Source organism: Amblyomma mixtum, chromosome 2 (genome assembly GCF_055824585.1).
Source record: "Amblyomma mixtum isolate Tamu chromosome 2, ASM5582458v1, whole genome shotgun sequence".
Classification (NCBI taxonomy): Eukaryota; Metazoa; Arthropoda; class Arachnida; order Ixodida; family Ixodidae; genus Amblyomma; species Amblyomma mixtum.
This window is the reverse complement of record NC_143013.1, coordinates 23,059,829-23,082,356: the sequence shown is the minus strand read 5'-3', so window position 1 is coordinate 23,082,356 and position 22,528 is coordinate 23,059,829. Positions and strand designations below refer to the sequence as shown.

The 22,528-nt window shown below is 44.3% G+C and overlaps 1 pseudogene; it reads left to right on the top strand.

Moving 5' to 3' along the window:
* Positions 1 to 8,496: 8,496 nt before the first annotated feature.
* Positions 8,497 to 20,963, top strand: LOC149358690 (CAAX prenyl protease 1 homolog; annotated as a pseudogene).
* Positions 20,964 to 22,528: the final 1,565 nt, after the last annotated feature.

Below are 22,528 nucleotides of genomic sequence, written 5' to 3'. Positions count from 1 at the left end.
ACAAGCGCGTGTCTGCAGGACAGGTGCTATCACTTTTCTTATTTATTTTTGCTTTCCAAGTCAACGCTCTCGCGTTCGTGTTTCCGTCACTCGGGCGTGGCCTCAAGAAGGAAGTGCGGCGTGCGTGGAACTCAATTTCCTCTAAGTCAGTCAGCGTTGATCAACTTGAAATCAACCTTTGCCCTGTCGTTTTCGTACTGGGTTCGTTCAAAGCCGACGCCTTTTTGCCTTCTGCTATTTCTTATTTTTCCCTTTTCTCCTTCACCTTTATATCCCCTCATCCCTTTCTCCCCAGTGCAAGGTAGCAAACTGGTTTCATCTACCAGTTAACCTCTCCGCCTTTCCCCCTCCTCCTCCTTTACCTTTTCGAAAATGACAGATGAAAGCGTGTTCTTCCTCGCAACGATAACTGTCTTGGTATCGTCGACATTAAGCTAAATGCAAAGAGCTAGCTAGTTTTTTATATGTCACGATATAGTTTTTTGAAGAGGCGTAAAGAAGCTGAGTCATCGTGATGTTTGTGATCTTTGTTCCACTCCTGTGATCTTTTTCATGAACTCCATTCATCCCCTCCCAACGTGTAAGGTAGCAAGCGGGTTATGCTAAGTTAACCTTCCTTCGTTCCCTTTATATTGTCTCTCTCTCTACCTTTCTTCTCTCTCGACCCATACACATCAATCTCGAAGGAGTTAATTAGCATGCCCGAGAGAAGGGGTTTTAGTTTAGATACTTTTCCGAAAGTCTTCACGGAACGTTCGGCGAAATAAAGAGCCGCAGGGCCATACGCCCACCACCCTCCACTCTGAAGGCTCACAATCCTCTCAGGCTAGCTTCCCTCATTTCTATTTCTTTCTCTAGTGCAGCATAGTCAAATGGTTTGTTGGCTCTGTCTTTCCTGCGAACATCATTGCATTGTCCTCTCCTCTCTTCCCCTATCTCAAATAATAAAAACTGACCTTGCATACACTGTTCATAACCTCTCTATGCCAGCAGTCATATTCGTGACACCGCCTTACAGCGACTAAGCAGATGGAAAGGGCGCGCAAGTCTTCGATTGTCGGCATAGTAGTACGAGGGTAGAAAGCTTGAAAAGCATTTTTACTTTTTCAAACAAAGGCACGACGTTACCCCGAAGCGAATCCATTTTGTGGGCGTGGTCGGGCCTTCGGGCTGTGCCAATATGCGTTCGCATTCTTCAAGGACTGGTCCGGCAGCGATGACTTTTTCGGGCTCTCTCAAAGTACACGTACAAAAAAAGAAAAAAATGCTAACACGAAAGGTGACGGACAGGAACTTTCGCACAAAAAACGAAGCGTAAGCGGATTACGTTCAGAAGCAGCTGACTCCTGTTTATTCCCAAGCTGACCACAGAAAAAAATATATAAAACACAAAGAAATAAAGCGGCTCTACTTCGGGGAACATCGCGTGTCATGATGCCTGAATCGGATGAGTGGAGTCCAGTTATTGCGCACAATAAAGTAGAAAAAGGCAGGAGAAGTTTCGTAGAAGAAAGGGAACCATTCGATCAAAGCCCCCCAACCGCAGAAGGCGGTGCAAGAAGCGATCCGAGAGATGATATCGGCTCTTGTACATCAGCATTCGATCACTAGCATTTGCATTCGTTGCAGCGGCTCATGAATAGGTTCCAAGATGGCAGAACAAGCAAATCTCTGCGGGCTGCTCAGTGAATCATATGATATGAGGGAATAAAATGTCAGGCTTAGAAAACACTGCAGATTAGGTGAAAGAGGCAGCGGGTCAAGCCTTCAGGGAGAATTAAAATAACAGGGCTCTTGTGGGGAAAGTCAAGCGACGAGTATGAGTCTACTTAAGAATGTGAAAAATTAAGGCGAAATATATAATGCCTCGTCCAAAACTTTGCGCCGCCTTTGCGGACTCTCTCTTTTCTGTTTTTTATCTATCTCAGATTTCACAATACCATCCTACCAGCTGGCACTAGTTAAACAACGGCTTACGGTGGAAGCCTGTAGGGTCACTTTAGTTAAAGCGAAACTGAAACAACTGGTTTCAGCAACCGAGCGAAGTTTTCAAAGCGCCATTCCTCCGAGTTGTTAATTTTAGCGCAGCGCTGCCGTATACCGCTACCATTCTCGTTCCCATCGGGAGCTGACTGCGCATGCGCGTAAGGCTGTTTCTTGAAGTCTCAATAACTGCGGTTACATATAGCACGGTAGCGTTGAGCTGAAATGCTCGACTAAGCTCTCATATGCATTCTGTGCCTGCGTGGCTGGCACCCGATGGAGGAAGTAACTGTAAGAGTATTCGGAAACGACGTGCTACAACTCTGTCTTTTTTTTTTAGTGCGTATGCGGTAAATGTTGAATCGCACCTGATATTTTTTAAATACATAATATCGTTCCATCCTCGACCGATAGTATGACAGGAGTGGTTATATGCATCAAATTGTTGTATACCCAACCAGCAAGATAAAGCACAGTAAGTACTGTCAGTACAGGCAATAAAATATGTTACCTATTGACGCTACTATTTGTTTTCAATGTTGGAAAGAACGGCAGAAAACGACTGCAGAGATCGTATGTTTAGAACCTGGTTTGTGAGACTATTCCAGTCGAATGCTGCGACATCGTGTCTTTGCTGTGAAACAATTCTTAAAATATTTGTACCCCTAGATAAGTTTATTTTGTTTACGACGACTCATGCGTGTCTTTGCCTCACTTAAGTATTATTCTTTCATCACTTGTCTGCTGTATGCTGTGCACTGTGTATATTGTGTTGATGTGTTTTCTATATTATGTCGTAAGGTATAGTGTGATATCTTCACTAATGCGCAAAGAAATAGCCGGCGCCGTTCTCAGGCATCAACGTCTCCTTACTTGCCTATGTGAATAAAAAATAATTATTTAGTGTGCACCCGCCATGACGCCTGCCTCCAGCAACGATTAAGACGGTAGAAACCAAAGCGATTTCCATAGCCTGCTGGTTCCCCTACTTAGGCTAGTACACCTTAAAAAGAAAGGATTAAAAAGGGAGTAAAGATTTCCTCTGCCACACTCCTTTAGTGCGGTAAAGGACAGCTTACTCCCTGTTACTCCCATATAGTCGTATTCGGGTTTAGCGTGTAGTGGTCAAGCCACCCGCGCATATATGACGAGCGGTGGCTACCGCACTCCTCTTGGCTTTCATAAGATCAAACTTCTTTCTTCACGATGGTACGATATCTACATTTATTACTTTATCACCAAGAACGACGATGGCGCTGTCTCTACATTTTCATTTTCCGGCCCTTCGGCTGCGCATTCCAACGGCATCGGCGACCGTTCGAGTGTTGACACTGACACCACATGCTTCGACACGGACCGCTGGGACCACACGACGTATTTATTTGTTTAAACAGCCCGATAGCCACGGAAGCCCCCTGTAGGCGAGGGTAAGCATATGAAGAGAAAAAATGAGCGGCAGAAGAATTTTATATCAGAAGCAGTGCGTCATAAACTAAGAAAAATACAGAAGCGAATCATGGGATAGGCGAACGAAAATAACTTCAACATGGAAAGGCGACACGAAGGAGCAGTCTTCCAAGTGTGCCCCATAAAGTCCACACCAAGCTTATTTATCTACAGCTCCTGCTTGACCTTAACACCGCAAAATGTTGTTCGCACTGAATTCAAATGAGCGCGCCAGATATTTTCACAGTTGTTAGGTGCTTCGAGTGCAGTGGAAGTTCCAAGAGGTGACAGCCTATAGTCGTCCGGTTAATACGGCAAGGACTGCTCACCCTACAGATAATATATATTTTTCACATTAAGTTATAAACGACGAAGGATAAATTCAGAGGATACGCTTTTGCATACGAACACCAGTCTTCGAAGCATGTCATTTTATGCTAGCAGTGTTTAAAAGTGCAAGCAAATTAGCTCCATTTTTTCAGTCCTTGAAAAATGACACGGAAGCAGAGAACGCGAAGCAGACTCGATCTTGCAACTCTAAAACACGGCTATTTGAACGCACTCGCTAATCTCAAAGAAGTAATGTAATTTTAACAACAGAGGCATTATAAAGCTTACACAAGCAGGTCTAGAACAGCCCGCGCTAGTGTTGAGAAAGATGAAAAAGAGACTTAGCGTTAAATGTTGGCCCACCTACCCCGCAATAGAGCCAATGGGAAAGAGCGGCACAGTGCTCCTCCTTTAAGCTCCCGCCTCCACTTTCTTCCATAACTCAAGTACTGCTTCAAGCCGAGGCATCTCAAGGTCTCCTTGCATCAAAGGCAAACCCTGCTTTAGGTACCATTTCTTTTTTTCCTAAGTTTCCTGAGACGTAAAAGCTTCTCAGAATCCCGGAACTATTCCTCTGCCCTGAATAATGTGTCAGCCTCAACAATGAAAAATGAAGCGCGTTGAGGAAGTGAAGGGTGAGGGGGTTTAAGGAGGGGAAGGGGGGGGGGGGGAAGAGAGAGTGAGGAAGTGCATAAAGGACGTGAACATGAAAGCAGGGTAAAGAAAGATGAGGACTATAACACACACACAAATTAATTACACGGATTGCTCGTGCTCCGACGAGGAGTCTGCAAGTGCAAACCGCTCGCTTTTAGAGCCCACAGAAGCCTCTTTGCTTGTTAAGCGACGACGACCACCCTTCACCAGCCACTCGCTTTCTCTGGAAAGTCAACGCTCGAGAACAAAGCTGTAATAACCTTTATTTATGATTCCCCTTCGCATTCATTCTTCTTCTGACGACGTCGGCGCCACTCTCGAAGCACGAGCCCAGCGGCCAGAACTATGCCGCAGGAAACGAGCAAAAAATATATTTACTAGACGCCTGTTCGTTTTGCTTGGACGTACGACGCCTGTGTGCTGTGCGCCGTGCCTTGCTTTCGCGCAGACATCGCGAGCTGTGCATTGTTATTGGATTACAGGCGCTTGCCCTCCCCACTTGTTCTCGTTGTTTTTCGCTTGGCACAGCTCCAAAACTGCTTTCAGATGCCCGCTACTGCCCTGCGAGGTCTTTCGCGCCGTCGAGAACGCATGTGCACAGAATGCGGATCTGCGAGATGGAAAGTGCGAACGGAGTTGTCGGCAGCACTTCTTCGTTTATTACAGATTTTTGATGCGTGTGAGACGTTAGTTGAAAAAAAAAAACATTTGGTTCGGAGAAACAAAGCTCTTAGGCTCATGACAAGCACGCGCGGACGGCCAGGAACGAAAAATAATAGGTGCGTAAACGAAGGGCATTATGAACAATGGTTTTAATTATGTCTATAGAACGTAAAACAACTTGCCCCCAAGAAAATTTGCCATAGCAAGAGGGTATAAAAACCAAGAAATTTGGTTGTCTCAAGGTTCTTTTTACTTTGCACTGAGCCTGAAATTTGCTTTCCGTTTTTTTTCTTCGTTCTCTTCCGTCCCACTGTCCCGCAGGGAAGGCTGCAGTGTGGAGGCGTATATTTAGCTACAAAACCATGATCCAGAGGCTACGTTGGTTAAATCTACCTGCGCTTGTTTAGTTTTGTATCTTGCATGATATGCATCTGCACTTCTATAGCCTCTCCTTCATCCCCTATTAAACCTCCTCTTTGTCAGTGGCCTCGTCTATGACTGATGTGTTTCATGTCTGCCATGAAAGTAGCGTCACCTAATAGGTGTTGAATTCCGGAAAAGGCGCTTCTAGTGCCCTTGGCTGCTACTTTGCTGCCAGCCTCTGTCCTATCGCTTTGCGCATTCAAAGATAGCTTGTTGGCAGCATCCGTGACGTATGAAAGGAAGAGAATGACCGAGTTGCTGCCAATGAAGCGCGTTATAGGCCGATAGGCTTAGCGGCACTGGTCGGGCGCTCTCCCGAGTTCTCGTAATGGTTGATAAGGTTTTGTTAGCAGAGTTCTGTAAGCCTTCGTCTTTCAGTGCCTTTTCTGGGCTTCGATTTTTAGGCAACAGCTCGAATTTAATTAGATCAAAGGTTGTGTTCTACAATCACGAAAAATGCTGCAAAAAAAAAAACATCTGGGAACCAGGGGTTGTGACAACTTATAAAGGGGCTCACTGTTGTCGGTGCCGACTAGAGGTATATAATAATACTAATATTAATTCTATGTTAGACTAATAGCAGTCGTAGTGATGGCATCTCTTCCCCACTTGATTCGAGGTACTGCAGAATTTGGACGTACTGCGCGCGTCCCACTTGGGCAGCCAGCTTCTTCCAATGGGTTGTCGGCAGGGCTGGTCCTAAGTCACAACTGCACCTCAGTACCTTAGTACCTTGGACACGAGGTTATCATAGCCTGGCGGTGGCCTCCCAGACAAGACGTTTATCAACATGTCGAATAATTATTTCCCGTATTCAATCATGCAATGACACTTCTGAAGACCGAGCGCGCAGCAATTAAGGCAGCCAGCTTGGTTTTCGTTTCCCTCGCCGCTTCCTTTGCCGCTGCTAGTCCACCTGTTTCAGGAAGCACATCAGCGTGCATTTGGCAGACGCCCTTTGACAGATGACAATTGACATCGTGCATTTGATAGATGCTTCAACATGACCGTTTTTTTTTTAATGTGATTCTTTTTGTGAAGCTCTGATCTACAGCGTGAAAGATGAGTTAAACCCTTCCAGCTGTTTCAAGACATGTTCTGCATTTAGTATGTTGTATTAAAAGCATTAAAGCGCATCAAACGCTATCGCGCGCATGATGCACTTCGCGTTTTAATACATTTAGTGCACTCAAAAATGTTAAACACGCGATTGCCATGATGTGCCTTGAATTTGCCCTTAATAGGTCGTGCAGCCATGGAGTGCAGAAAAGCTTCGATGTTCAGATTCGAAAGCTACAGCAGGCAGGTTTAACTTCTTTAGTTCTAAGCTCAATAAAGAAGGCGTTACTGAAAGAGTTGAAAAAAGAAAGAAAAACAAATAGCCAGGACAGCAAACTTTCTGAAAACAAAATCAGACCAGGCGTGATAACTTACTTCTAGAAAGTTGCTCATAATCTCAAGCATGTGGCCGTCAAGTACAATGTTCCTGTGTTTATTTTTTTCTGCTCTCCGGAAGCTCGCATCACTGTGTCGCATTATTATTCTAGTTGCACAAAAACAACAACGTCAAACGATGCATGCAAACCTGCCTATGAACTGTGCAGTGGGGGTTGTTTACAGAATTCCGCTGTCGTGTTGTAAAGTGTACACCGACCAAACGGGCCGATGTGTCAATGAACGCCTACGAGAGCACAAGCTATCGTTAAAGAATGGTACTGGTCTACATTTGCCGCACCACTGTAAGGACGCCTATATTTATTTATTTATTTAGAACATACTGCAGGCCTACAGTAGGCCCAAGCAGGAGGGGCGAATACATAATATATGCAAAAAAGAACAGGTTTAGCAAAATTGAAAAATGTTAAATACAAGTTGTAACACAAAATACAGCAATAAATACAAGGCTCAGATGCAAAATACAAAAAGTAAACGTAGAAATAAATGGCTCTCAAATTAAATGCTGTGAAGAAATGATCAGACACCTATTTAATTTAATGCAGAATTGAAGCAACACTTCAAGCGACCAGCACACTAAGAACAAGTAATGATAAGATTGCGGGTGAACTGATAGAGGCGCATCAGATTAGAAAACGTGGCAGTGTGTCTGGTTTCACCCCATCACTGATCTTTTATAAAAATGAAAGCCAGTTCTTAGTTATGTTTTAAGAATTTTTTTACGGACATGTGTACCTTCTTTGTTATTCCGCGTGCACATATACTTGTTTTTCCTCCTCCCCCTTCTCTCCATCCTCACCTCATGGCTACATGTTCAGCCACTTCTGGAATTCAATTAACAGTTGAGAATCGCGCGTTTTCCGCCGTCCCTTCGATTACGTGCTGTACTTTTTAGAGTGAAAGCGCTATTTCACGATCAAAACTGCAAAAGCCGTTTCACCGTTGAAGCCTGACCTTGAATGGACCTTGTGAGCCTAAAAAATAAGTGTTGGCACGGCGGGGTTTTGAACCAAGCACAAAAAAGGGCAAAAACAAGGTGCGAAACGCCTTTCGGCCACTACGCTTAGCGTTGAAATAGACGTTTTTGGGACCTGACAGACACTTCGCGCGCCACCTTCACGAAAAACAAAAAAAAAACTTCATTTTCTACATTTCTATTGCGCATATCGCAACCGGAACATCGGAGAATAGGTTCTTCAGAAGCTCAGGAACCTTGTATTACCAAAATTCAGGAACGTTTACTTTTTTCTATCAAAAACACATTTCTTGCCGTGCATCGCTCCTTAAGCCAATTAGGTACCAATAAACTCAAGCGCATTCTCGGCGTCATGAGAACGAAGAAAAGAAAGACGCTCCCTCCCTCTGCCGGTCGGCACAGCAGGGGGGACCGGTGGTTCCCGGGGCGAATAGCAGGCCGGTGCCTGCGTGCTGGGAAGGCATGCAGGGCCACCTAAAATCCTCTACGGTAAAAGTAACCGCTGACGCCGCGTCGATGTCTTTTTTTAGATCGTGTAGATGCCAGTACTGTTGACCGAAGTGATGAGAGAAGATGCCATGCTCGCCCCAGTGACGGTGCATACCCTTCTAAATTTCTGAGCAATGTGCTTCAAAGCAGCCATGAATTGGTTAACCAGGGTGCCCTTGTTCGTCAGTTATTTGCTACAACCTTATTGGACTGAACAAAACATTTTTGCCTTCGCGATCATCATGTCGTGGTTGAAATACCTCTGGTACAGGTACCTATTCCACAGACAGGTAAGGCTGACTACATATATGCAGGCGCAAAACTTGCGCCATAGTTTATTGACCTGTTCTACCTGTACCCTTTATTTTCCAGCGCAAGGTGTGCAACGCTGCCCATCAAGTCCCTCCGGAACTCAGGGACATTACAGACCAAGAGACTTTCTCGAAGGCAAGGCTCTACCAGCTGGACACGATGGATTTTGGTTTCTACCGCGGTATCTGGGATGTGCTGACGACAACGGTAAGTCGCTCATTTAAGCTGCTCATCGCATGCCACTTGCTTGTGAATCTGGCACTCCCGAACCATTGTTGCGTTTTTTGTGGCGTCCATTATTACCTTGCTACGATTGTTCTCGCTGAAAAGATCTATGCAATCCCTAAGAGACGACGCTAGATTAAACTGGTTTCATTAAAGCCCTCGCATTCTTACAAATTTTGTCTCGGCACTCGCCATCCGCCTTTTATGCCCTGTCCTCTTTAAGTTTCACATTCTCCTGTTTCGTGAAATTCGTGTTTCGCGGTGCTCGCCCTAGACCGGCACTCGGGGCTCTGCCATGAATGTGGCGCCCTCCCTATTCTAAACTAGACACTACATTGGCGCCCTCGTTATTTGGAACTATTATATATATGCACTATTGCGGCGCGAACGTTTGATTGCAAAAACACAGAGAAACGTTTCCGGTCCGCGTAAACTGTATCTGCGGCAGTACTGGTCTCAATGCCATGCACAAGAGCAATAGTACAGAACCTAATATCAGCACGCACGAAGTGGTTGCGAGCCCCAGAGTAGACAGTGACCACAACAACGCTTTCCGGCGGCCTCTTGTGCGTCTTTGGCACTCCTGTCAGCTTTGTACCTCAAATCCGACGATCGTCACTGTGAAAATTATCTCCTGTACCATTGCATCCAGCGGGTAGCCAAGGCAGGAAAGCGCTTCTTGAAATCACATTAAGGGTATCGGACCCGCTAATGGCTGCTCGAAGTAATGCTTATTGTATTCGTCGGCTGGATAGCATAGCTGTAGGTGTTGGAGCAGAAAAGGGGCCTCTTATGCCAAATGCGTATGCTCTTGGCCCATGGCGCATTACCACAATAAGGGACCGCCACGCTAAAAAAGTCACGGTCTAATCCTTGTTACGCCTCGATTACCCCACTGCAGAAATGCGTGCGTGCTGTTCGATGTTTCAGCATATTTATAAACATTTTATACACGGAACAACTTAAGCAGGCACACCAGGTTAACACACAAAAGAGCTCTGTGCGCGACTCATGCGATCAGTTTCCGTTTCGTGCGGAAAAAGGCGCCGAAATTTCTCGTGTTGCAGAACTCTAGAGAGTGACTTTTTTTTTTCCTTTGAAAAATAATTTGACACCGCCTTGCACATGACTCCGAGCTCCTCATTGACACTAACACTACACTGCATTAATTTGAAAGTTATTTACTGAAATATATTTTTATCAGGGTTATTTAGAACGGCTGACATCCGCCGCGGCTGAGACTTAATTCGTTAAAAGATTTCCTTTTAATTTCGAGCTCCTAATTTTTAAGAAATTTCTAACAGTGTTCGCTCAACACCCGGTATATAGCAAAAGTGAAACAACAGGTTTATTTCTGAGGACCATGTCTTGACAGCATTTCAGCCTGTGTTTTGTTCTTCAAAATTGTATTAGAATGCTAACTGATATGAATCTACTGTCCAGAATATGACCCCTGATCGTCCCTTATCTTTGCTCTTATTATTTGCAGGCGGTACTTCTGTCTGGTGGAATCTGCTCTTTCTGGAAATTTTGTGAGAAAGTGGCAGCACGGTTTGGCGCACCAAATAATGAGGTGCTTTCAAGACCACTACTTCGATTCCTCTTTCTTTTGTGATAGTATTTGATTGACACTCACGATGATCTTTTTTTCCTTTTTTTTCTAGCTGGTGGTCACATGTCTGTTCCTATCTGCGGGATCGCTGATGTCAACATTACTTGGTTTACCCTGGAACACATACTACATATTTGTTATTGAGCAGCGTCATGGGTTTAACAAACAGGTGGAAAAAATCGTACTTTTCTCCTATCATTTGTCTGGAGGCAGTAGCCTGCTTATTAGACTACTGTTTTTAAATTTTGTCTGGCTGCCTATGATTTATTTGGAAACAGTTACCAGTCCGCTGTTTCTCTACAGGCTAGTGTAGCTACGTACAGCTCTGTGAAGAGTTTTTTATCACTACTGTTTCACTCTCAATGTACAGCCTCTGTCAAAAGTATACAGCCCAAGGCGTTTGTGCCTAAGCTGCTTAGCGTGGCTCCCTAGCTTATCTATCAGTCCAAAGCTTGGGAGAATTGAGGACGTGAAGTGAAGTGAAGTGAAGTTTATTTTGACAACGATTTGTCAGAGGTGACGGGACAAAAGGCAATTCATTTTTTGCCTGACGTGGCCCCGTCACCCGTTACATTGCTCAGGCGGGTGGCAAATTACACAGTAAAGTACACAAAGGAAAAACAAGAAAAGCAACAACATCGCATACGTACTACATGAATTATATGTAAAGATCAATGAGTTACACATAATTAACACAGATGCAATGAAAAATGAAGGAAACAACAACGCATAGCTAAAATGTCTCTAGGACAAAAAAAAATTGAAATAGCAAACAATGAGATACACAGAATTAACATACAGGCAAGGGGATAAATAGCACGCAAACCAAAAACAACGAAAACCGCATCGCATGCCTCCTACGTCTTTAGGACAACAAAGCCAAAAATAGCGAACCTGGACATACACTCAGCGAGTAAAAAAAACACAAAAAAACTAGAAACTGGACACTTTATGGACGTGATGCCATTCCTCTTTTAAGAGATTACTGTCGCTGAGGGTGCATAGCGAGGCATGCTGCACGCCTCACAAGCAAACCCCTTGGGCCGTATACTTTTGACGAGGCCCGTACCTGTCTTAATTCAGTGATAGCGCACAAACAAGCTGAGCATATACGTACAGTCTTTGCCGAAAGTAACCCGGCACAGGTGGTTCGTTTCTTAGGCGCGTAGCGAAGCAATCATGGCAGCCCTTAAGCCCTGATTCTGTGTAAAGAAAGGCGAGACCTTGTCCTTACATTATGGCACCGTTCGGTCTTTAGGGCTGCTGCAAATTCTCCGTTATACGTTTGAGAAGCAAGAACCTGTTGCTCGGTTACTTTTGGCAAAAGGGGTACATAGCGCTAAGCTTTATTTTTCTTGCTTCCTATCTTTCCAGACCCCAAGATTTTTCGCAAAGGACACAGCGAAAAGGTTCATCCTGGGCCAAGTCATCAGGCTCCCATTCACGTGTGGCATTGTCCAGATTGTCAAGATTGGTGGCGAATACTTCTTTGTCCTCCTGTGGTTCTTCACCTTGGCTGTCGCTGCTGTGAGTTTTCTTTTCCCTTCCTTCAAGCAGGGGCAGCAAAATCTTCTCACAATGGAAGTGGTGTTACTGCTCCATGTTCGGAGACCAGTAGTATTCAAGCAGCAAACGACTGGCTTTTCCAAAGCCCCTACTATAAGCGCCTTGCAAGGGTAAATTCGTAGCATAAACTGTTTCTGTGCGAAAAAAATTACCTTCATAAATCTGCATACGGCATTCGGAGGTCGTAAGTTCAAATCCCAGCGGTTGCGTGGTCGTTCTCCTTCTTTCTGTGAAACGGTTCTCTAATTAAATTATTGCAGGGCTAATCTTGCACCCTAACCGACACCACTATAAAAAAGAAGTGGCAAACACTTCGCCTTTTCTTGGCTTCAGTGACTGTTAGCTTGTTTCTACATTTCTTCTTCTGTTTAATTTTTCGAACCGGCTTTCCGAAGCCAGACTCGTCATGTTCTGTGCTTATCTTTCTTTTCATTTTGAGTTAGCGCGTCGTTTGCAGCCATGAACCTCTGTCAACTTGCTTAGCTTACCATCGTCTTGATAGTTCTGGTGTCATATCTCAGACATGCTCCGTTTCTGTTTATAATCGTTGTAAAGCTAGGCGCTCAGCATAACGATCAGGAATTACATTAAATCCTGCATGAAGTTGTTCGGCTTCGGGAAAAAGTTCATTCACTTGCACAGTTGCTATCTGGAGAAATGATGGTATATGATACAAACAATAAATGAAGCGCCATCGCAGTTTGGTTCGGTTTATGCATGGTTTATGGTTTGCCGCCGCGGTGGCTCAGTGGTTACGACGCTCGGCTGCTGACCCGAAAGACGCGAGTTCGATCCCGGCCGCTGTGGTTGAATTTCGATGGAGGAGAAATTCTAGAGGCCCGTGTACTGTGCGATGTCAGTGCATGCTAAAGATTAACCCCAGGTGGTCGAAATTTCCGGAGCCCAGAATCACGGCGTCCCTCATAGCCTGGGTCGCTTTGGGACGTTAAACCTCATAAACCATAAACAATCGCAGTTTGGAAAACCAGACTCGCAAATTCCTGTTATCTCCACACAGGCCAAAACAGCGCAGCATTCGTAGTCGTCGGTCCCTCGTGAAAAGTCGCCAATTTCAAGAGCACAGCGCCGCGTCGGAATGTTAAGACGCCACATGCGAGGCGCCAGACGAGAACCGCTTACCGCCACTCCGTATTATTCTTAACTTTGCTGCCAGCGCCCACTAATAGCATTCGCCTCGCATTATTTGCGGCACTATCGAACGTTGCTACGGTCACGAAGCTGCGTTTTTCATAACGCTGCTGTCGCGGTGCACAAGCGCATAATCACGTCAGATTTTTTTCCTATTTCGCGCCATTTCTTTTCAACGGGGAAAAAAAGCTCTATAGGGCACATCTAAATAAAAAGCCATGCGTTAGACGTTTTTTTTTTTTTGGCATGAAATTGCTGAAAAATTATTTTTCCATTCATTCATTATTCAACTGAACAAATACAAAAATATTCTGAGTAACTGCATACAATGGTCAACAACAATGTCGAAGTTGGCTCCACCTGTCTTTGGCTCTAGCTTTAGTTGGGATACATGCATACTAAGGCAATGGTTCTACAGCAGTATAGTCTCTACCCTCAAGTCTCCCGTGCGTGGGTGGCGCTGGTGAACACTCCCAAGGTTAGGTTATGTGTAAAACATAAATACCCCCGAAAGCAGAAGGTTTGACAGCCGTCGCCGTAGCTCAGATGCGACAACCTCACGAAGGTAACGAGACACACTGTAGCGACCACCTCCGGCAGAGGAGATTACAAAGTCTGGGAGTGCATTTGGCAACATAAACTGAACAAAACACTGGAGGAAAGGGTTTCTTCTTTCGCGGAGAAACATGAAGCGCATGACCAATTGGCTTAAAAACAAGTGAGAGAGGGAGAGACCCCCCTCGGCGACTCGCCTCTTATCGATTTCTTGTCACCCGTTTTTCCAGAGAATATTTGACAACTGTGAAGAAAAGGCAACTTAAGAAAGACTTATTACACGTCCTTTTTCCCGCTCCCTTGTATCGGTCGGCATTTGGGGCTTCACCGGGACAAAATGTGTTAAAGAGGGTAAGAAGAATGTGGGTAACACCTTCAGCAAAAACTTTCTTCTTTCAGCTGCACACAGGTACCTTACCTGTTAAAAGCTGGTTACATGAAAGAGACATGTACGTCCCGTGGGGCACCCATTGCCTTCTGTGTAGGAAGGAGGAAACAATTGACCATGTTTTTGTCGACTGTAATAATGCAATCTTCTTTTGGGACGTGTTGCAGCGAACCATAAAGAAAGATTTGCCGCTCACTCCGCACGGCATTAGGTTTCTGCCTGTCGAAGACGATGGAGCTCCATATGACACCATTTTTCTACTTGGCTTGCATGCTGTGTGGCGTAGTGCCATGGCATATCGCCATTGCGATCCTGGAGCCAGATCTGTGTATCAATATTTTGTTGAGAGTGTCCTGAAAATTTACGATGTGTTAAAAGACCGAGGTTTTGACGAAGAAATTGTATCCCTTTTCCAGAATCTATCCCAACTGAAGAAGTTGGAATGGTCGCTGGAAGGGAGGAGTGCTGTAGCCATGTAAATAGCCATGTAAATAGTCACATATGTTGTAATGCACTGTATTCCCACGCCTTTGAAGGCAATAAAGAAAAAAAAAAGTCGCCGTAGCTCAGAGGTAGAGCACCGGACGCGTAATTCGGAGGTCGTGGGTTCGGATCCCACCGGCGGGTGGTTCTTTTTCCTTCTGCTTTTCTAATCAATTAGCTTTAGGCGATAACATATTCAGTAATATTATCAATTGATCAACACCACAAAATAAAAAAATGAATTAAAAATCCCCTGTGCCCCTTGGTTTCTGTGGCTGTTGGCTTCTCTCGTGTTTTCAGCATGTAATTTTTGTCATGTGGTTATCTGTTCTCTCGAACAGAGTACACGTCTGTATATCTGCATGCCAATGCGCATGCGTGTGCACGCGTGTGTGCGTGCGTAAGTGTGTGTGCGTGCGCATGTGTGCGCGCGTGTATGCGTGCGTAAGTGTGTGCGCGCATGCGCGTGCGTGTATGTGCGCGCGTGCGTACATGCGCGCGCGTGTGTGTGTGTGTGTGTGTGTGTGTGTGTGTGTGTGTGTGTGTGTGTGTGTGTGTGTGTGTGTGTGTGTGTGTGTGTGTGTGTGTGTGTGTGTGTGTGTGTGTGTGTGTGTGTGTGTGTGTGTGTGTGTGTGTGTGTGTGTGTGTGTGTGTGTGTGTGTGTGTGTGTGTGTGTGTGTGTGTGTGTGTGTGTGTGTGTGTGTGTGTGTGTGTGTGTGTGTGTGTGTGTGTGTGTGTGTGTGTGTGTGTGTGTGTGTGTGTGTGTGTGTGTGTGTGTGTGTGTGTGTGTGTGTGTGTGTGTGTGTGTGTGTGTGTGTGTGTGTGTGTGTGTGTGTGTGTGTGTGTGTGTGTGTGTGTGTGTGTGTGTGTGTGTGTGTGTGTGTGTGTGTGTGTGTGTGTGTGTGTGTGTGTGTGTGTGTGTGTGTGTGTGTGTGTGTGTGTGTGTGTGTGTGTGTGTGTGTGTGTGTGTGTGTGTGTGTGTGTGTGTGTGTGTGTGTGTGTGTGTGTGTGTGTGTGTGTGTGTGTGTGTGTGTGTGTGTGTGTGTGTGTGTGTGTGTGTGTGTGTGTGTGTGTGTGTGTGTGTGTGTGTGTGTGTGTGTGTGTGTGTGTGTGTGTGTGTGTGTGTGTGTGTGTGTGTGTGTGTGTGTGTTTATCTACGTGTACGTGCGTGTGTATGCGTGTGTGTGTACGTATCTACGTGTGCGTGCGTGCGCGCTGGCATTCCAGGCGTGCTTGCCGGTCTAGATTGTGTACTGTACTTCATGATGTGCTCTTGGCACATTTCAGTTTATCTCATTCATCTACATGGAGTACATTGCGCCACTCTTCGACAAGTTCACGCCGCTGCCTGAAGGGAAGCTGAAGACCGAAATCGAAAAGCTGGCGGGTAGCGTCGGCTTTCCCCTGAAGGAAATTTTAGTAGTTGAAGGTAAGCATTCATGACCGAGTAAGTGTGGGACGCCAAATGACAGTGATAATCCTCTAAACCATTTTCCTTCCTCATTGTCAACTATCATAATTTCCCCACTGTTGACAGTCATATGCTTCATAGTTTTCTTTCAGGCAACATTTCATTGCTGTAAGGAACGAGCGCAGGAGTATGAAATCGAAAGCAGTTGTTGCTAATAGTCCAGAAGTCTTAATATTTTAGCGTGGATGATCCCTAACGGTCCGAAACCCTATGTGTCTTAGCTTCGCTACCTTTCTACTTGACAGGAAATTTGCAAGTATAGTGAATAATGAATGGCTTTGTACGGAAATTGGCTACGGTAGCCAATTACAGTATTATCCATCCCAGAATAAAGTAGGTAATTTAGACTGGCAATTTGTGCTAGTTCGTTCATTGATTAACGAGAGGCAAAGCAGCGCAAAAGCAAGGCCGACAGAAGGAAAGACGACACACATGCTGATTCGGCGCGTACGCTGCGCTCTAGTTAGGTAAAATAAATATTAGGGCTGGCACATGCTTGGATTTATGCGACCAGATTACCCAAAAAGCACTCCAAGCAGCGCAAGCGTTTTACAGGACCCACTGTGAAAGCCCCTGTGATAGACCAAAGACACATGTTCAATAATGCGGCTTATTTATGAGTTACTATGCAAGGTCCTCAAGATTTTAACTATCATAGTATGATAGGAATCAGTCGTTCACACAGAAAGAACAGGTGCACTAAGCTTAACAACAACTTTTTACATTGCAGGCTCAAAGAGGTCGTCGCACAGCAACGCCTACTTCTACGGCGTGTTTAAAAAAAAGATTGTCTTATTTGACACCCTGTTTGAAACAGATCGGTCGGCCGGGAATGAAGGTTCGGCTGTGACAAGCGGGAACGACACGTCTGAAGCTAAGGTATCTGAAAGAGCGAGGAACTTGCATTTAATTAGCACGTATTCTTGAACCTTAGCGGCAGGGTAGTTGTCTAAGCATTCACTATATATGCGGGATGTGGAGGGGGTTCGATCTCCCAGTGCCGCCCAGTACCCACGTATGATACAAAGGATGCAAGCTGTTCCACGGCCTGGTGCTCGACTTACTGAGAAGAAATGATTATGAAATGGGCCTCTGATCCCACCTTGCGAAACACCTTGTGTCATCGAAATTCGTCATCACCATCTTTATCATTTACCCTTCCCTGGTGCAGGGATGTGACAACGATATTTAAATGCACATACTGCCCCCATTCACCATCCACATCCACCTAGCATACGTAACACTCAAAAGGCTGAACTCTCATTGTCACCCACTTCCTCCCATTTTTGAATAGCATATACACGTGCCAACAGGCATATAAACACAAGACTTCTTGGTTACAACGTATTGCGGCGATTCTGTTAACCCAATACAAAAGTCACTATACAGCTTAAGTCGTTATATAGCGTAGCCTTGTTAATAAACTCAGCTCAAATTTCCATCTCCTATCATACATATCGACGGTTTTCCTTTTACTCTTTGCGTTTCTTTTTTTTTTTTACTCTGCCCTTCTCTCTTAAGACAGTAGCCATAAAGAAGCCACACAAAAGAGTTGGCTGCAATGATGATGAGATTCTGGGTATCCTCGCCCACGAACTGGGACACTGGAAGCATGCCCACGTGACCAAAATGTTCATCATACGCCAGGTACGTCACATAAATGCATGTGTTTAGAACGCAACTGCTCTCGCCATCCATAAAGAGGAGCATCGGCCATTAGAATGTAAATGCAGGACCGTGAAGCGAGGTATTGAAAGTACGTACTATAGCAGGGCATGGGAGAAAGTCAGACGAATAGCTTTGCCCTGCACTGCACATAAAGAGGCTTACGATGAAATGGTTAGCGTAGAATTACGGATTGTGCTCCAGTTTTCTATCAACAACGTTCTTCCACATAGTCACATGTTGTTGCTGTTGTTCTTTTTGTTATCGTTCCTGGGAGTTAGATGTTTAACGAGACATCAGAATAGGTTTGAATAGCATGTTTGTCATTTGGTGGCACCTGAGGTAAACTAGACGCGTGATGTGACAAACCACTGTCAAGATCATAAGTGTTTCTGCTCTTTTAAGAGTGCATATTGCCAAATAAACAATAACAGCTTTTGCAAAGCATTGAGGTATTTTATTTATTAGTCTTAATCAAGCGCAGTCTAAAGATTCGGTTCATTCTTTCTCGAGACAATAAGGAAAATCACGTCCTTCTGCTCCTATTAATTTTTTGCGTTCCTCTTGCAGATCTACAGTTTTTTCTGTTTCATGGCTCTCTACAAGCTTTTTGAAGACGAAAAAGTATATAAAGCTTTTGGCTTCTACGACTCCAAGCCCGTCTTTATTGGATTTAATCTGATCCTAGGACTGATACTTTCGCCGTGCAACACTGTAAGCAGGCCTGTCGCAAATCAGCAGCATTTTCTACTTGCACTTGAATCTTCCCCGATTCCGCCAAGTGGCGGAAGTTTTGTCTGACATGCGCTGCTTTCACGTTTCTTTTTGCATTGTTCACGCACTGACCTAGATTCTTTATTAATAAGCTGACTCACACTACATTTCTTTTACATCTTCCAACTGTCATTAATTTGAGAGGGGAACACTCAAATTAAACTAGTTTGATTATTATTACGTAAAATTTCAACATGTGATATTAAAAGACGTGCCTGAAATGTTATCAACTTAAACAATCATTAATCCAGCATGAATACAGAAGATGGTCAAATGTTTAGGGGAATCTCCCAAGGTGGAGTAGATTTGTAATAAGGGAGTAATTACTCATTGACATCCACCCGAGCGCAGCCATACGGCTACAAAGGTAAGCTATACAGCTTTCTCAGAAACTTCGTAGTTAAAGAAAAATTCGTCCTGGTCCGGACCAGGACGAATTTTTCTTTAACTACGAAGTTTCTGAGAAAGCTGTACGGCTTTCCTTTGTAGCCGTATGGCTGCTCTCGGGTGGATGTCAATGAGTAATTACTCCCTTATTACGAATACAGTAGATAAATTTATAACTGTTAATTTGCTCTTGCAGGCAGTACACATGACTCTAGTGCAATTCAACATATTCAGAGCGCTGGTGTTAACAGTTTCTTCAGCTCTTATAGAAATTAACGAATAGTTTAATTTCAAAACAAAGCAGAAAGAAGTAAATTTATAGACATTTATTTTCAACTAATGTCTGTTCACGCATTACATAGTATATACCAAAATTTACATATTATATTTTTAATTTTAACAGCTTCTCCAGCTGCAGTGGAGAACACCAGATTCACTTAAAAATGATTTCAAAATTACTCCAGACTTCAGTAGTTATAGCCCAATTTCGTCTCCCAGTTTCCTCCAGTGGTTCAGAAAAATTGAGACCCAAAAACTTTCCAGCTTTTTTTGTTGAATGTAACCCCATAACTAATAGTAATACTGCTTTCTGCTAAAATATTTCCCGAAATTGGCATTCGAAAAAAAAAAAAACAAAGAATTCATACGCCTCGAGATAAAATGTAACAGACTCATCATTGGATTACTTTGATTTCTGTAATGAAAAAAGAAACTGAAGCTATGATGTTAAAAGAAAAAAATATCGGACACTTTTAGAGGAAACTCTGCAGCAATGAAAGATTTCGTAAAACAGCTAGGTATGCGTCTTAATTTGCGCTTTGAGACAGTTCTTTTGATTAGATGGAAACAAAGTCGTATCACTTACTTGGCAGCCTGCAAAAATGTTTAATCCCTCTGTCAAGAAAACTTCCTTATCAGGGTGTTTTTCCATCGGTAAATAATTACTGTTAATAAGTGGGGCAGTACAAAAGTTACGAACGCAAATCAACTTCTAGTATTGCGAAAACGTTGGCTAAAAGCCATAGATTATATGCAGTTAAGATCTCAGTCATCTATTCTGAAAAGCTTCATACAGTGAAAGTTGCTCGTGCATATGTACTAGTACACAAGTAAATAATGCGCTGCTGAAAACAAGCGCCTTTCTACCGTGCATATTTGGGAGGTACTTTACTCCACGTGTTGATAGTAACGCCATTCCTACAAAAAAGTACTGCAATTAAAAATTAGCTTCCACAGCTTTCTTCCACTCTCTAATATCTCAAGTCCAATCTGTGAGATGTAAAAGCATTTATATCTATTCTGGCGTTTTAGAGGCTTGAGCGACACTGACTGCTTCAAATCATAGAACCTCAGAAAAGTGATGCCTTGTGCCAGTTAATTGTTACATTTTGTAGGAATTTGGCAGCTTGGCAGCTGGGTTGACAGTTTTTCCTTCCAATATAGTGGAATTCTAATGGTCACGGCAGCTGCATTTTAGAGAGTCCTGTGTTGAGTATGCTAACATACTGTAATTTTGTGGCTTGAAATGTCTAGAATGTCACTGTATCTAACTCTTAAAGCGCAGCATCTCGCAATTTCTAGTTTTAGCTTTTTTTTAATTAGCAATTTGTTGTTCTCAATACTGTGACTGGCACCAAAGCGTACACATTCTGGCTTATTCCTAAAAATCAGCTTCATTCTTTTCATTTCCCAAAATATTCGATGCAATTTTCATCTGTGCCGCGATGTGTTGCAGTTGGTCACCGCCCTGATGACGGCACTGAGCCGGCACTTCGAGTTCCAGGCAGACTTCTTTGCATGCCGCCTGCACCAGTCTTCGTCGCTCCGAGGTGGACTCATCAAGCTGAACCGGGACAACCTCGGCTTCCCTGTTAACGACTGGCTCTACTCTGCCTGGCGAAACTCTCACCCGCCAGTGCTGGAACGTATTCAGTCACTCGACAAAACTGACTAATTTATACCGATGGCCGAGAGATACAAGGTTACATGACTTTCGTCTTATGCTGAAGTGACTGAGCATCCGTCTCACATGCGGTAGGCGCGGGGCTCGGTCCCCAGTGCCGTCGCGTATCCACCGGTGATAAAATGGGTACGAGCTTTCCCCTGGCCTGATGCTCGGCTTAATTAGTGTGATATGCTTGGGTAATGGGTTTTTGAACCCACCTTGAGCAAAAGAAAATACCTTATTCCATGGCACTCTTTGACCGCAGATGGCCTTGCACCACAAAAATTCACTACCATCATAACTTGTCGAATGAAAAAAATTCATGTAGCACATTATAGGCTGCGGAGCAAATATGGATGTCTGTCAACTGTTCCTTGAACTTGGTTAAAATAGATTGATTGATTGATTGATTGATTGATTGATTGATTGATGGATTGATTGATTGATTGATTGATTGATGGATTGATGGATTGATTGATCGATTGATCGATTGATCGATTGATCGATTGATTGATTGATTGATTGATTGATTGATTGATTGATTGATTGATTGATTGATTGATTGATTGATTGATTGATTGATTGATTGATTGATTGATTGATTGATTGATTGATTGATTGATTGATTGATTGATTGATTGATTGTCATCTTTATGGTTTCATGGGATTACCCGTCAAACTATGCAAAAAAGAATGCAGACGAAGAAACAGACACCTACAGCTGCGGCCAGAATAATACAGAGCACGCAAAGTACGATGAAGTCAGGTGAAACCAGTGTTCCTGTATATGCTCCAGCAGGATATAAACGACAACTAGGAAAAAGTGTATCTAAGCGACACCTGTCAATGCAGGAAAGGAGCACAAGCACTTTGCCCTCCACAAGCAGCAAGACTGCTCACCGCCGAGCCTACAGTGACCCTATCCACGCCCCCCTCTTTGCTGCAACTCTGGCGCTGTCACTGTTTTCCAAAGATGCTGAACTGTTTCGGACCACACCGCCAGGTATAGCTTTCCTCCAAGCGGGCTGAGTTTAGCTTCGGCTTCGCGCGTCGAGTTATCTTGCGCTATGAAGCGCGAAGAGCCTTTTCATTGGCGCTGACCTCTTCCCTTCAAAGGATCTCTTCAAAGAGGCCACGCTGCAAAGCTTAGTTGTAGTATGGTAGTCTCTAATGGTCCGAAGCAATGGACACTCAAAGTGCCCCACAGTCAGCCCAGATCGTGCCCAGGGATTATACATATAGGTACAATCGCTCGGTATTTTGACACCCCAGTAGGTGTAACAAAAGGGTGTTCGCTCGTCCCAGTGCCACCACCCTTTGCGAAAGAGACTGAAGAAGAGGAAAGGTGGGGAGGTTAACCTGTAGGGTGCTCCGGCTGGATACCCTGAACTGGAGAAAAGGGAAGAAGGGCGTAAAATAAAAATAAATATGCGGTCAGAAGGAGACAGGCCGAAACGGCAGTGGCCTGCGCACTCTGAGGGCCGCCTAGCGATGCGGCCTCGAGACAACACAGTATTCGTCCTTCGTCGCAAACAGGGCATTCACTCCGCGTAGACATTCCCCCGTGAAGCAAG